A 16,853-nucleotide genomic window follows, 5' to 3' on the forward strand; every position below is an offset into this window, starting at 1 on the left:
TTCCTACTGCCCTGCTTTTATGCAAACTTCCTGACCCCTGGTAAAGTGCACAAAGAGCCTAAAGCAAGGGAAGAGCTCCATTCAGAACATACTATCAAACTTCAAAACCAGCTTATTTTCAAAATTACAGCTACTGGAGAAATATTTTTTTTTTCCCCCCAGAAGTCTACAGATACGTTGGGTTTTTTCTTACTAAATTATCAGCCAATCCCTCCCACAGTCACAGCTGATTTTCTTCCACACTCAAAAATTTTCAACAGAGCTTAATCAATTCAGCAAAAAGAACTTGCATTAAAAATACATGGAATTCATGAGGATAAACTTTCTTTGTGGAACCTTATCAAATAGCAGGGGATTTTTTTGTGTGATCAGTGGCTGTTTCAATTATGTCACTGGGGCAGATTCAGCACTTTAGAACAACAGTAGAAATGTAGAGGAAATCCATGTATTTAACTTGGTCTCAGGGGATTTCACCTAGATTTACACTGCTGTTAATAAGATGAGAATTTTGCTCATTGTTTAGATTAGGTCATTTTGCAGTGTGATAATAGCACTATTTCAGAGCACTCACTCCCAAGAAATGTCAAATAATAGATGCTACTACCCTCAGCTTTTTTAAATAAACTGAGCCTGCACATCATTACATAATAAAGACCAAAAAAAAAAAAAAAACCCACACCAGAAAACAGCTATTTATTTAAAATTCTATAAGTCCCATAAGGAAATACAGTTTTAACCCTAATGCCAGAGAAGTTGTAAAGTGTTTTGACCACGGCAGCCATTCGCCTTTGGAAAATATTATTTTCCAGGCATGGTCTAAACAGGTTTTTAAAAGCAAAAAAAATATTGAATATTCAACTGAGAAATGGTTATTGAAATTCAGGCAATACCAATATCTGAAATACTTCATCTGCCTTCCAATCTGTTTTTGATATTCAACTTCTAGCTTGCATTTAGACATGAAGAAAAAAAATCTTCTTTAATGACTAAGTAGAAAGAATTTGTAGAAGCCTTTCCAAACTTCTAATTATACAAATAGTCATGATTCCAAACTTCACGTAATAATTAAAGTAGGATGTTCCACCTCAGGAAAATCCATTTTTCATGCTGGACATCACCTTTGGTTGCACAGAGTGGAAGAACATTTGTGTTCTGTTACATATGCTTTCCATTTGGTATCTAAAAGTGATACTGCCATATGATATATAAACAAAACAGCAAGCTGGTGGAAAAAGTGCTTAGAAGAGTGACATATAAATCTTTGAGTTCTTCTCACAGCATGACAGGTACCACTTTTAACCAGTTTCTCCAAACCTCTACTTGTTCTCTCAGGTCATGGCATGGTCACATACCTGAGAACAGCTCTGAGAGCAACCTGCCAGCGCAGGCATTCCCACTTCCCTTTATTTCCTTCTCACAGCCCAAGAACTGCATCCTCTGATTAATTCTTTCACCTCCCTGCACTGAGCAGGTGAGGCTCTGTAAGGGATTTGAAACTGACTGTTGAGTTGACCCCAAAGAGAAATCCTCCGTCAGCCCCACTCAGACACATAATGGAGTAAGTGTGAGCAGTCTCCCCAAAATCCTGGAAATACCTCATCATATGCTTCTCTTCACACTCACTTCCACAGGACAGCCAGAATCACACTGCAGGATTTTTCCCATTAGGCACATTTAACTAAAATAAAGGAGTCAAATGTAAGGGTCTCTCTCCTCCCACATCACCTGGCTGAGTTAGTGCCAAGGGATTAGCTGAATAGTTTAAAACATTTTAAACAGTCCTTCATTTCATTGTTCCAAATTTGCCTTGCTTGGTAAGCCTTGATACAGAACCAAAACAAGGTGTGCACTGCTGTTCTATAAGCAAAATACATCAAGCCTATATCTCAGGTCACCTGTGGGATGGCACAGAAAGATTGGTGCCAGGCCAAGAGGCACAGCCTGAGCAAGATCTCCTCACACAGAATCCAGCTTCTCTTGGTGCCAGGTTTCCAAAGGAGCAAACTCTGAAATTTTCATTTGTGGAGTGAAGACTGAGGTAAATTCTAGTAATGGGTTTGCCATTAGGGTTTGTCTCACTGAACTGGGTTTTCCTCAAAACTAGGCAGGCCCAATAGCATAAACACTTTCTCGTCTCCTCTGACCTAGCTGTACACCTGACTTGTCCATTTTCTCCACATGATCTATTTTTTCAGGAGAAAAATATTTTTATATTTTTCCTATTATTTCCTATAATTTCCTATTTTTATAGGAGATATAGAAAGTGAGTAAAATTTGAACGACATTGCATTCATTGCATGCATTCCTAATAACAAACACAATAACCAGGGATGAAAACGATTGGAGTATCACTTAATTTGGAGAATATTTAGAAGATGTGGCCTGGAAAATACAAAAATCCACAACAGCCGCAATAGAACAGCCACTGCAATCCCAAAATAAGCACAGCAGCAAGGTCTGCAAATTGCCTGCAATTTGCAAAAGGCAAACTTCCTTAGGTAAAAGTAGTTACTATTCAGCGTGGCTTGGGTTTCCAGTAAGTTGCTCTCTTGAGATCTGCTTTTATAATCATTCCCGCCTCAGAAAGAAATATAATATTTCCAACAAATCTGGATCAGCAAAATCACGTTGTCCACAAAGTTTGATTGGCTGGCTGGAATTCTTATATGCACTGTTTTCAATTCAATTGTGTCTTTTGGGCCTCCTCCACTTGCAGGGGAGATAAACAAGAAAAATTTTGATGTATACTAATTTATGTCCTTCTGAGCACCATGAAGCAATAAACCCCAGGAGCCACAGAAGCTTTAACAAGGCCAAGACAAGTGATAAACCAAAGTTTTCAGTGGATTAGTGCAAATTCATGCCCCACCAAAACTGACATAAAATTTTTCATCTTGCCATAGTGATTATATAGGTACAGCATAAATAATGTTCCCTATTAACCCTCTATAAGCAGTCCTTCATCCTGTCCCAGGAACTGCTGCACTGAGCCCAAAACAGAAGTCTCTCTAAGGCTGGGGTGTATTTCACAGCTATTTTAGTTTGTACAAGCTAGGAAACTACCAAGCTCTTTGGGCTTGTTCCTAGGAACTAATGCGGAATATGAAGGAAAAATCATCCTCCCAAGATCAGACTGGGTGAATTCTTCTTATACTCTTGATGGCATAATAGAAAGCCACTAGCATACATGATGCATCTTTTCTTATCAGAGCTACTGAAATCTCAACTGAAATTTAGTTTATTCATTTCCTTCTCTCCCTTGTGGTATATGGAAAGCTCAGATCAAATATTGTGAAAACACAGGCACAGAAATGTGGAAACCCTAGCTAACAAAAGGTGCCTTTTTTTTTTTTTTCTGCAATGTTGCCATTCTTTAATCATAAACCCCTCATAATTTCAAGAGTAGAAATGTTAACTCTAGGTATTCATGCAGTCTAGCAACAGGTGAAATAAACTATTAAACTCCTCTTAAGAGGGACTGAGCAGGATCAGACCTCAACAAAGTCAGATGTGTCCAGTTTGAGACTGGGAGACATTTAACATCTCACAATCACATGATGAAATTCTAAAGGACTTCAGCTAGGCCCAAGTAGAAACAGGAATAAAAATCATCTTTTTTCCTCAGGATCCTCCAGTATGCTCTACCTAAAGTTTCCCAGGAAAGCAAACCATCACACAATGCTTGAAAAGATACAACCTACAGCTGCTTTGATATATCCAAGACAGTTCCATGATAGAAGGGCAAGGATGCTGAAAAGAGCACATCATATGGAACATCAGGTCTGGGCTGGAGTTCCTTCTTGAGCAAGCTCACTGCTGTCTTTTGATATCCTTTGCTTTTCAGTCTTAATTCAAAACAAAAAAATCCACAACAACAATCACCACCCCTAGAACAGCACTTCTGTCTGATCTTTACTTTTTTGGGTCTTTTAAGGAGAGCAGCAAAAGTTATGACCAGATTATATAAATTAACTATACCACATTTTGACCCTGTATATTTGGTGATGTTTTATTTTAATAACAGCAAGGCTTTCACTAGACTCCCTTCTCTGAGACTCAGGAAGACCTGTTAATCTAGAAGTTTGGAGAACTGATAAATAATGCTTTATTTTAAAGGTGGAGAAGATCTGCTGGGCTGTTCACTGCTACCAGTATCCCCACTCTGTGTGTTGGCATGTTCTCTCCTTAGTGGTTTCCATAAATGGTACAAAAGTCCAAGTTCTGTCATTTCCTTGGGCATTTGCTCTTTAACAAGAGACCAGCCCAGTATTCATGTCTGTACAACAGCCTTTTCCAAATTGATTGGGATCAAAACCAACATGCCACCAAAAAAAAAAAAAAAAGTTAAGGGTTTCTATATAAATTGACCTATTAAATGTAGCCAAAATAATTGTAAACATTTTACCAGGTTTTAAAATTAGATTCCCAAGCAAGAATAAGAATAATTTTTGAGGAAGTTTCAGAGACTCTACATAAAGAGTATCAAATCTGAAAGCTTTTCTTACCTACTCTCAGCACAATGGTACAGCCCCTATTTCACAGCATCATAAGCAAGTGATCTCAGTTACCAGGGATAGAGGGAGTTTGTGGGTTTGGCACGCAGCCAACCAGGATACAAACTGCAACCCAACAACGGGCAAATTACAGTGCCTTTCTCCTCACAGAACCCTTCAGCTCCTGGAGCTGGACCTCACAGGCCCAGAGACTCCCAACACCACCACAGAGGCATTTTGGAGTTAAGAGGATACTGAAACAAACAAAAATGTGAAAGCAGTGTGTCCATGCAAGCTCAGCTCTTGTCACAGGGAGGTCATCCCAGATCCCAACACATATCATCACTGCAGCTGGCACTTGGAGAGGCTGCTCGTTGTTGATACCCTAGATCACAGGTAACTCTGTATTTAATTGTACATGGGAAAAAAAAAAAAACCTAAAAAAATCCTTTTTTTTTTCCTAGATAATAACAAAAATGCTGAGCAAAGAGCAATTGAAATGCATTTCAATCAGCAAAATAGCATTAGGGAAAAAAAACCAAGGAAAAACCATAACCACATACTACAGTAGAGAACTGGAGGGCACAGCTGACCTCGAGCACTCATACCCTGCTATGCTCCCAGCTAGAGAAATTATAAACCATTCAAATGCCCAGACAATGAACTCCATAGGCAGACTTCAAACTCTGGGCTTTCCTCCACCATCACAAGGCCTCCAGACCCCAGATCGAGAAGTAACAGGTTCAGATGTGAGAAGCCACAGGCTGTAACCACAGAGGACCAGCTGCTGCAACAATCACATTCACAACAACTCTAATCCTAAAATGTAGTCTTAGATAAGTGAACAAAATTAATTCTGTCCTTATATTCACTACAAAAAGCATATACTAAAAATAAATTCTACCTCCCAAAATAATGAGAGGTGAGGTCTAAGGGGTTCAGATTTATTTCTTACTTGTGCTGTATTACACTTACATTTCATATCTGCACTGCACAGCAATCTTTCTAGGCAAAACCCAAAGAGATTCAAAGAATTGACACTGCATGTTAATCAAACCAAGGATATGGATCAGTGCTGACAGGATGCAGGAATCCTTTACTCAGTGATACATCTCTTTCCTCTCGGTCTCTCAAATTTTAGCAGTATCAGGTCAACACAAATTCTTGAGGTAAGAGTTGAAAGAGGAACTGAATAATACAACTTTCATCAGAGCAGTTTCCCTTCCCAAGTACACTGCACCAGAATCCAACCTCCAACTACCACATCAGCCAGATGCCAGCTTCTCTGTGAAAGGCATCACTCAAAATTTAATGATTCCACAGAGCTATGGAATTAGGGAATGCAACTTTTTGAAAGTCAGTTTCTCTTTTCCGTCCATAAAATTATGCGCAAATGTGATGTAATAGGAAAGCCTGACTTTATAACATTCATTTCAGATTCTGTTACATAGCTTTATGTGAATAGCCATACACAAAATTACTTACTGTAAATCCAAATCCTTATTTACAATGAGATTTTTTTTAATGGACATGGGAAAAGAAAAATCTGGAGTTCTTTGATTTTATGACTTGTCAATGGGCAGGATATTATTTTGAAAACATAAAATATAGAAATTCCTCGGAGCTTAGATTCTACTCCTGCTGATTTGTGTTTACATTGTAGGATTGTATTAGGATATTTTTTTTTGGTTAGTGACAGATATACTTCTCTATATCTGCAGAGATGCCACACTGCAAAAAGAAGGGAGGAAATGCATTCTGCATTCTCCTGCTGCATCCTACCTATGTATTCAAATACCCAGGAGAGTCTAAAATCATTTCATACCAAGAAATGTAGAGGCCAAGTACTGCAATTGAACTACAGAAGCTGAGAAAGCCAGAAGGCTTTGCTGACTCTCCCTTACAATATCAGTCATACAGCTACATAGACTTCTTAAGCAGAACTGTCCTGCAAGAAACAGCCTGTCAATTAAATTACACAGTCCCACCACTGCAGGTTTTGGGGATTACCCCTAAACCAGCACAGCTTTGAACTAACATCTTGGCTTTGTGTAAACTACATGGTGACAGCACTACCAGAGTCATGCATACAGGTCTTTGGTGCTTCTTTTTTATTCCAATAGGATGGAAATTGGAAGAACAACAGAAAAATAGCCAAGACATCATGTTTACCCATTAACCAATTTGCATTACTGCAAGTGACCCACTGGAATCAAATACCTCATCAAAACCTGCCCTCAGAGGAAAAATGCAAGACAAGAAAAACAAGAGGACAATTTCTTAAGTCTCTTTTATGTTTACTTATTATTAGATACCATTGTTCACATGGCTACAGGTTCTATGCTATCCATTCTTCATTTAATTTCCATGGCAGAAATCATCCCATCAGTTTTAACAAAAGTTTGGGGACAATAACATTGAAAGCCAAAATGGAACCACTTCAAACTGGGGGGTACTTCTGGCCATTAGCTACCAGCAAACAAACACCTTTCCTGATGTCCCCCTTATTAATAAGCTGTACTTTAGTCAGAAGACTTTGGGATTGCTCAGAGTTACTAAAGTTAAATAGCAGTAAAATTGTTAATAGATGTATTGACTTCTTTTTTCCATAAAACACACAAAACTAAAGCATAAAGATCCCAGAGAGTGATAAAAGAGTGCTTCAATAAAGACAGCTTCTTTCCTTATGAAGGATTGAAGCAGAAACCTCAACCTTCAAAATAATTGAGCTGCAATGTATACACTCAATTTTCATCTTTGTTTGGGTTCCTTTGACTCTGAGCCACCCCACTGCAGATCCTTTTGTTTTTTAAAGCTTTCAGTAATAAAAGAATGATCCATCATCTGTCAGGAGAGCCATGTTCTAATCCCCATTCATGTATTGCAGGCATTTTCTGGAACACCTGCACTGACAATCTCAGGAAAAACTCTAGGGCAAAGACACGACGCTCGGGGGGAGGCACAGACCAAACCATGCAGAGAGCAGCACTGGCAAAGCCACAGGAATTTGTGTGTGTGTGTGTGTGTGTGTGTGTGTGTGTTGTGCACATGTGTGTGTGTGTGCTTGAGGACTCCAGACAAATTTGTTCAGGGATCAATATGGTTTGTGGATACAGCCTTTTTGCCACACTACCCCGCTGTTTTCCTGGCTTTTGGGAACAGATGATAATTGGATACACTTCCTTGAGTAGGAAGCACATAATATGAGAAAGCTGCTGTTAATTCAACACACAGGTTTTTGCCTGAGCTGGGGGACCACTGGTTATGAGCCTCACTGCAGATAACCAGAGGTTCCGATTAGGCACCAGCCTCGAGGATTTTATCAGCTGACCCTCACAGGAACAGCACTAAAACCTTCTGAAAGCTTATACAAAATCCAGACTTGGAAAAAATATTCATTTGTTTTTCTTTTGTTTTTTCTGTTTGTGTGAACCTTTGCTTTTTCATTAAGAAATTGAGGGACAAATTTTACCTCTAGCCAAGGACATGAGAGGCTTTGACTCTGCTCAAATCAAAGCCAAAATTTCCATCAACATCACCTTTGTTAAGAGAAGACACTTGAATGTCTCAGGACAGATACCAACACACCTCAACATACCAGCAAATCTGCTTAAGTAGTTTCAAATTCTAGAAAAAAAAAAATCCATAGGCAAATTCCTCATTAAAAAATCTGAATGAGAAAACATTAAGTAAGACCCTCCACATCATGAAACACTGGAGAAGGAGTGCCAAAATTTATTCTCATCATACGTATATCAGGAGAAAAAAATATTATTCAACTTCAGGAAAACAAGAAAACTGATCATTTTGATTCTTTAGCTGTAATATAAATACTACGAATACATTATCTAAATCTAGGCACAGTGTTGGGCTCCAGCTCTTTTGGGAGTCAGTTACAGAAATTGAGTCTTCTAAAGGAATGGGTATTTGCTCTCTCCCTATTTCTCAGTTAACTCCAGAGTTGCTATTCCCTATAAAAGTATGAGTGTAAGTTGAGCTGACACATTCTATTGCTCTTATCAGTGTTTCTGGTTGCTGTTTAGCACTTCAGAAAGTGAAGAAACATCCAGACACCAAGAGAGAAAGTAAAAATAAATGAGCAAAAATTATAACAACTAAAGAAAATAGGAGCTGAGATTGAAGGCAAGGATTTGCTTTTTGCCATTTGCAGAGTGACACCATATTCCAACGCATGAAAAGTCATCACTCAACCAACTGATCTCCTGCCTGATGTTGAGAAACACAGCTGTTCTGCATCACCAACTTTCCAAAAAGATGACTCTGCCATGACATTTTTCATATGCCAAGGGTGTTTTTGTTGGTATTTTAAAATCAAGAGCGCTTTTTCGTGGACTATTCTTTTTTATAACTGAAAAATGTTTTTGACTGAGGACATTTTGTGTTCGTGTGAACATGTGCTGCCACTTAGGAGTCTGCACTGCAAGCTACTTTTTTTTTTAACCAGTCCAGGTGGGGCTTTTGGGTCCATCAGAGAGGTGCACCACATTGCCAACTCTGCCTTGCACAGTATTCCCAGCAGAAGACTAAAAAACCCATGTGCTCCACAGTTCAGAGAAGCTAAATGTTTCAATAGTAAATCAGGTAGCAGCTTGCAGCTTTCAAGGATCCAGCAAACACCCATAGGATTCCCCAAGTTATCCTCAGAGCAAAGAGAAATAGGCCTTCCAATACTAAATGCAATTGGACTTTGGAAGAAGCAGGTGGTCCTGGTTTGCATGAAGACTGGAGTGAAGCTCTGGTTCTGCAGAAGACAACTGGACTTCACCAGATGAATTATGGAAAATCCATTCTAAAAAAATTCTCTGAATGAACAGTGCTGCTGGAAAATATTACTAGAACCTTTCATTTTTCAGCCACAGGGGGAAAAAAAAAACAACCAAACAAAAAAGCCCCAGAAATGTAAGACTTAGAGCGGATGCAAGAGAGAAAATCAGAGACACAATTTCCTACACTGCAGTAAACTTAACTTCTGCTTGGAGATTAGGATCTCTTTATCAAAGTGTTTCAGAGTAAAATTTCCAAATTCATTTTCTCATATATAAGAGAAATAGAAAATCAGAAAAGTTTGATGTATAAATAAATGTGATTTTTCTAGGACCCACTTATCAATGTGAATTAGGGTTCAAAATTCTCCTGCGTTTAGAAAGAGAGCGAAAGCAGGTACAGAAATTGGTTTTGATGATTTGTTATTGTCTGCATTAGAACAATAACCAGACTGTGTCATTACTCAGTAGAGACAAACTGATTAAAAGAAGGAGTGACTGTACCATTAAAACCAGATGAATTCATCAGCTATTTTGGCACTGTACCCCCAGGGCTGCATGCTCTATCTTGCATCCTTTTTGTTGTAATTTACTTCCTCAATTTCAGTATCATTATGTGGAAAGTCAAGAGATGCCATTGTATGTTGGTTTACATCTTCTTTTATTTAGCTGGCAAGCCCTGCTCAATCTTCTGAGAAAAGCTAGTATTTTTAGTTATAAGTTTCTTTTACTGGTGGGAGGCGGAACAAGTAAACAAGACAATTTGTCCTCTGCTTTAGTACCTCTAATGAGAATTAATTCTTGAAATAAAGTCATTCCATTGGCATTGCTGTGCTAGCAGTCTAGGAAAGAAAACAAGGATGAGGGAGAACATCTTACACGCTCTTTGACCATCCCTGCCACACAACTGTGAGTGCAGTCTTAAGTAAACTGAGAACATACCCAGACTCCACATCACCGATTTCTCATCCAGTGGGAAACCCAGCTTGCATGACCAGGAACATCTGCTGGCACTCAGCCCCAGGATGATAAAACTTACATAAATGCTGTCAACAATTCTGTTTATCTTCCATTGCTCAGGTACTGACTATTGCTAAATAATTATGACTGGATTTGCACAAAGGGCAGGAATGTAACCCTCTTGCTGATATAGATTCCAGCACATCCTCCCCTCTATGACAACTGATTCCTTGCGTAAAAATGCATTTTATTCACATTAAGACATAAGACAGAAATCATCCTTCCCTGGCTGGTGCTTCCACAGTTGCACTGAGACTGGATTCTCAGGAGCTGGAATGTTGCTTTGGAGAGTTAAAGGCTGCACAGGCACTTTCAGCATTTCAGCCTGTGTTACTTAATGCTTTCACACTGCATTAGAGGCCAGCAGAAGAACACAGTGTTCAGCCCTTAGCACAGCCAAGTTTAAAACCCATCAAATCTGGTTTGAACTAAATACTTTCATAACTAGGATGTAACCCTTCTTTGCAATGGCTGCAGGACTGAGTTCATCTTTTCAATGCTACAAGAAGACTTTTTGCAATATAGTTAATCTTGCACCTAGACTCTTGCTATTATTACTGTTATTATTATTATTATTATTCTACTTTAAACACGAAACTTCTGTGAGAGAGAAGGGATCTGCCCCATTTTAGTCTGAGCTCTCTGAGGGACACCACAGGCATTTCACACAGCCCGTGTCTTCCCCCAAAGTAGTTCTATACACAAATGGCCCCATCACACATGATTAAACAAGACACAGGAGCATACAGATTTTGCAGCTAATGGTGAATAGCATAAGCCAAATAGAGGGCACTCTCTGTTGTTCCCTCAGAACTCTTCCTGGGTGTATTGTCTAAAAAGGAAAAAAAAAAATTTGGTTTATGTACATGACTTTAGCTAGAAAGCCAAAGTCACAGCATCATTGTAGTGTTTCGTTCTCCCCTTTGGAAGAAAATACAATTCCTTGCTTGTATTTCTACAGCTGCCCTTTCTATATAGACGCTCTCCCTTCATCTTCCACCTAACAACACCTCCTTTAGGAGTTCTAAGAGCTTAAAAACACTTCATTGAACCTCCCAGCACCTTTTTGCTTTGTTGATGTGTAGATTCACATCACAAAATTATTTCATTTCGAAAAGACCTCCAAAATCATCAAGTCCAACCTCCGATCGCCATCTTGTGAACTAAACCATGGTGCTGAGTGCACATCCACCCATTTCCTGGACACCTCCAGGGATGGGCACTCCACCACTTGCCTGGGAAGTTCATTCCAATGCTTAATGACCCTTTCCATTAAGAAATTCTTCCTGATGTCCAACCTGAACCTCCTTTGGCACAAGCTGAGGCCACGTCCTCTCGGCCTGTCACTAGCTGCCTGGGAGAACTCTGATTAAGAGTTTGAGTAGTGCACTCATCCATCCCCCTGGCATCTTGCTGAATGTCATCCTGCCACTGCAAGTCCTGCTGTACAATAAAGAGAAACTGCAACAATAGGAGATTCTGCTTCTGACCTTTTCAGCACACGACAGAGAGCAGACGGTCCAAAAACAAGCAGAAAGACATTCTGGATCGGTTTCCATTCTTTTTCTTTGCCTCCACTTTTTAAGATATTTGTAGTGAGTTACATGGCTGGCTTTTCCTTCTATTCAGCTCCCAGGGATTGATGACAAGCAAGGAACACCCTGCATCTCAGAGCACCAGAGCCTGCCCTGCCATTTATTTCCCCTTCCCTGCTGCTCTCAGCTGTTTTCCCTCCTAGGCTCCAGTCTCTGGTTTCAACTTCCATGGCATGCTTTCTTTTTTAACAGAGCAGTAATTGTACATTTTGAGCATTAGAAACACCAGCCCACTACCAATATAAAACAAATCTGAGAGTGAAAATGGCTCCAAGGTGGCCAAACCAAACATAGCAGCCTGGTAAGACCATCCTAGCTTTTCTAGAAGGAGGTAATGGATGAGTTTCCAGTGAGGTAGTATTTCTATCAGAAATTTGCCAAAACTTTCTGGAACTTATTTCAACAAAAAACTTTAGTTGGGATGGAATAAATTAGATGCCCAGCATGGAGTGGCTTCCATAGTGCGGAGTGCTTTGGCAGGAAAGAGGAGCAATCTAGGAAACCCTCAGCTCAGTATTCCAAGCATGCTCCTGAGATGGTAAGTGTCATGTCCACATTCTCCAGTACAAAAAGAGCTTCTTTGGAGCAAGGCTCTCCTTCAGGCTAGTGCCCCAGCCAGAGGGCTGACTAACTACTCAGGAAAGTCTTACTCTTCCCTCAGAACTAACAAAAAATTCTTTTAAAATAAATCTTGGTTTCACACTTATGTGGATGTCTTCATGATGGGAAAATAAAATATCTGTTTGGATAGATCACTGTTTCTGTGCCTTCCCTCTTTTACTGACAGCTGAAGGTGTCAGTGAATTTGAGTAATGCAAAGGCATCAGGCCCAATTTGACTCTTCATGAAGTGTGAATGGCCAGGCCAACATCAGCATGTAAGTGAGCTTTATCACAATTTGCTTTATCCTTTCCTCCCCTGTGAGGTGGCACTGATCTATGCAATTCTCATGCAGCAGGGAGCCCGGCTGTTGCGCAGACAGTGAGACATTCCAGCTGGTACATCCTGTGGCTGAGCGTCCTCTCCACTGTCTGCTTTAAATCCTGCCACTGAACACCGTTTCGGGTGTCAGTTTAATGCATTGATCTTCTTTGAAAACAAAAACTAATCAAGCCCCAAATCTCTGAAAGACTAAGAATTAGGACAGACTCCTCTGGACTTCAGAGACCTTAAAGCCCAAGGAGTTAGAGAGCCGAGAAGAACTCAGCTTGTGCTAAGATTCATTGAAAATCTATCTAACCTTAGAAAAGCTGTCAAGAAAAATTATTAAGATTAAACCAGTATGGACATCTTAAAAAAGAATGTAACACTCATTCAGAATCATGAAAGAAAAAGATACAGATCCATCTCAGAATATATCAGTATATCTTTGTCCTATTGGAAACTCCTGGAAGGAACATTCTGGGCTACAAAGACCTGAGACCTAAACAGCTCCAGCAATTATTCTGTTAAATCCTATTTCAAACAGCAATATCTTCAATAGGTGGACACTCAGGTTATTCCATTAAATCAATTCCAAGTAAGCAAACAGTAAGAGCCATAGCTGAAATAAAAATCTTTGGAGATTTTAGCCCTGAAATTACAGATGTTTTAGAGAGCAATATGCATTGATTCAGAAAGGTCTTTGTCATTGTCATTGAATATACTCAAGACTCCAATTCAACAGGATGCCTTTCAGGGTAAAATAAATGGAATATATAATAGAACATGTTACAGAACACAGTGTTGAGTGAAATTCTTCCATCTTTGTAGATGCTTTCCACAATTTTTCTTTTTTTAAGCCTCTCCTGGGATTTCTTATCTTTTCATCTACAAATTCCTATTCTTACATTTTTATGTTTTCTGTTTGACACTTCCTCCTTGTTACAGAAAACATAAAGCACATGAATTTCACCCATCTCAGCCACTGCACAGATTCTTGAATTACTGCTGCAATTACTGAAAAGAAAAAAATCCAAGCAAAAAACCCTAAACACCCCAAAAAAGAGAGAACTGAAACTAAACAAAACAACAAAAAGCCCACACACAGGAAAAAAAACTCCACACTGATTCTCTATGACTGTTGCAAAATTTAACTATATCATCAGTCCATAATAGTATGAAATCAAATGCAAAATTAAATCTTTCTTGTTAACTTGAAGCAGAATTAGCTCCTACATAATCAGAGAGCTTCATAGGATCATTTTGAACATGCACATGGACTAAATTCCTACTTTATTTACTAACAAACATGGCACATATGAAATAAAGACCTCACTGTCATACAGTATCTCACTCTATTAAAACATAAAACTGCATTACAAGAGCAGAATTGTTTTATTTATTTGTATATATATGTGTATGAATATATACAGCTTTTTAAAACTCGGGGAAATTTGCAGAACGATGTTAATCACTTAAGATCTGTAAAATTACTTTGTTTTTACTTTTAGACAAGACAATGCAAATATTATTGTTTCAACTCGTGACAAAAATCAGTTCCCTGCCTTTCTTCTACAAGGTTGCCTGGAATAAGGAGTGTTGTCTAAAACAAGTTCAATTCAAGGAGACAAACAGGCAAATCAACTTTGAAAAAACAAACAAAGGTAAGTGATTGATGGATTGATCACTGACCAGTCGATACGCAGGTGCACCACGTGACTATTTCGAAAAACTATTTCAAAATTTCATTTTAACACGTACTCCACTAGTAATGAAAAATGTGCTGTCACTGATAAGTGGCCTTACCAGAAGACTTTGTGGTGAGAAGGCTTTGAAAGAAGGAAATGGAAAGGGTATGGCCTTTCATTACATTAGGTAAATCTATTTGACCACAGAGAGGTTGAGACTCAGCTGCTGAGGTTACAAGCTAAACAGGCCATCAACTTAATTAATGCATGACTTTTCAACCGAGGGCGCATTTTCGCTGCACCCAACGATCAATGTAATTCTTTACAGGGTTCTCCCCCCTGCCACCGGCGCCGCTCTTGGCAGCGCGCCCCGGCTGCGGGAGCACCTTGGGCAGCGGGCGGTTCTCAGGCTGCCGCCCGCCAGCTGTGGCCAGCTGTGCGCCGGGGAAAGGCGGCCCGAGCCCCGGCTGCCAGCGACGTGCCAGATGATTCCCCTTCCCTCAGAAACCCGCTGCAAACAACTGGCACGCCGCTGCCTCGAACTTCCTCCACTCCCCGGCCCGAGAGGAAAAGGCGGCCAAGTCTGCGTGTTTCCCACAGGCTCCAGTAAGAGCATCCTGTGCGCTACTGACAAGCGCGGCATCCTGTTCCTCAGTGCTGCCCGAAATCCCATTCTTCTGCCTGTGCACAAACCAGGGATTTTGGATTCCCGATGTTGTCGAGGGGCTCTTGAAGCTGGGAGCTGTTACTCATGCAAAAGTTTTTGTCCTGAAACTTGAGACCAGGTGAAACCTCCTCGTTGCCTCCTTACCTCCCTTCCCCCAGGCAGCCTTGCAGAAGCCTTTGCCAAGTTTCGGGAGCATTTGAGCACACCTGGGTTGAGCCTCAAAAGCTGAGGAAGGATGTGAAGACATTGATGGAAATCATGCAAAGCAACACCAAACCCCCCCAAGAGATTTCACGCAGCCTCTGATGTGTTCCTAGGCTACTAAAGCAAATATAAGTGATATAACTTCCCAGGTTGTACAAATGTTGCTCTCAAAACCGCATTTTGGGCCACTTTTGCTGCTGGCTAGAAATGCATCCAAAACACACCTGTATTCCTCTATTTGCAAATTGTGTCATTAAACTGTAATTTGTTGTATTAAGCACAAGATCAGGTCATAATATCTTGTGCCTCACTTTTTCTGGAAACCCCTGCACTTGAGGCCCACAGCAGAGTCCACGTGCCCTGGGCCTGATCCTTTAATTTTCTGACTCCATCCCAGAATATTGACTGCATCCTCTAACTCCTGCCTGAAACCTATAGATCCTGCTTAACCTAGAGTATTTTTTCTTTTACCTTTTTTAAATTATTCTTCTTTTGTTTTGTAGGCATTAAGTGATAAGAGGTACAAACCCAAATTAAAAAGGGAATTATCTAAACAGAAATTATACCCTCAATCATAACCATGGCCAAGGTGTGGGTGGTCAGCTCTTTTCTCACTCTTTCAGAACAAACCACATGTCCTGAGAAGGGCAAAGGAGCTACACGAGCCTAAATAAGAGAGGAAACTCTGTGTAGTGAACAGAATTTCCTCAGGTTATTAGTCATTTATTAAATTATTAGCATTACATATATGCTATTTCTATAACACTGAACACAAGCACAGGGATTAATTCTTGTCTGTCTTTATTACAGGATATTTAACCAGAAAAGAAAAAAGTATAAGAAATCTGAAAACTTGTTTTTCAGCACTAAAAATCCCACCTGCCTAGTTCATTGCCAGCTGAGCTACAGCAATCCAAGTCAAGCAGATTCCTTCTTTAAGAGTAAAGCTGGGATTTTTCACAGTCCACTTTCTTCTTTTTTTTTTTTTCTTTTTTTTGCACCAGTAATTGATTTTACAGAAGGAAAGAACTGACCATCATCAATCACCACTTCACACTTCGGGCAGGGAGAGCAGTTCAGACCCATCACTTCCTTTAGCTTTGTCTGTTTGTGCCCTTCCTTCAACATCACACATCTTCACTCACCCTCCTGACAGCATCAGCGCTCATCTTTCTCTCTCTTCTCCCTCAGGATCGGTGCCTGTGACACCAAGGGGGACACTTTTTTCACTCCAGAGTCCCATAGTGCCACAGCACAGAGGTTCAGCCATGAATTGCTATGGGGCAGATCCCCAGGGAAAGTCCCACAGAGAAAACATGGAATTTTAATCCACCTCTGACTCATATCCATACTGTAACTCAAGTCCCTCAGCCTCCTTGCACTGCTAAATCTGCTTTAGCTTGCTGTCTCTGAAGAAACAGGGATGGGACACACTTGTGCTCAAAAAGTGATGCTTACTTAGACAACAGCACAGCTGATGA

Source organism: Pseudopodoces humilis, chromosome 6 (genome assembly GCF_049639895.1).
Source record: "Pseudopodoces humilis isolate 2021_Gansu_Grassland_sample_001 chromosome 6, ASM4963989v1, whole genome shotgun sequence".
Classification (NCBI taxonomy): Eukaryota; Metazoa; Chordata; class Aves; order Passeriformes; family Paridae; genus Pseudopodoces; species Pseudopodoces humilis.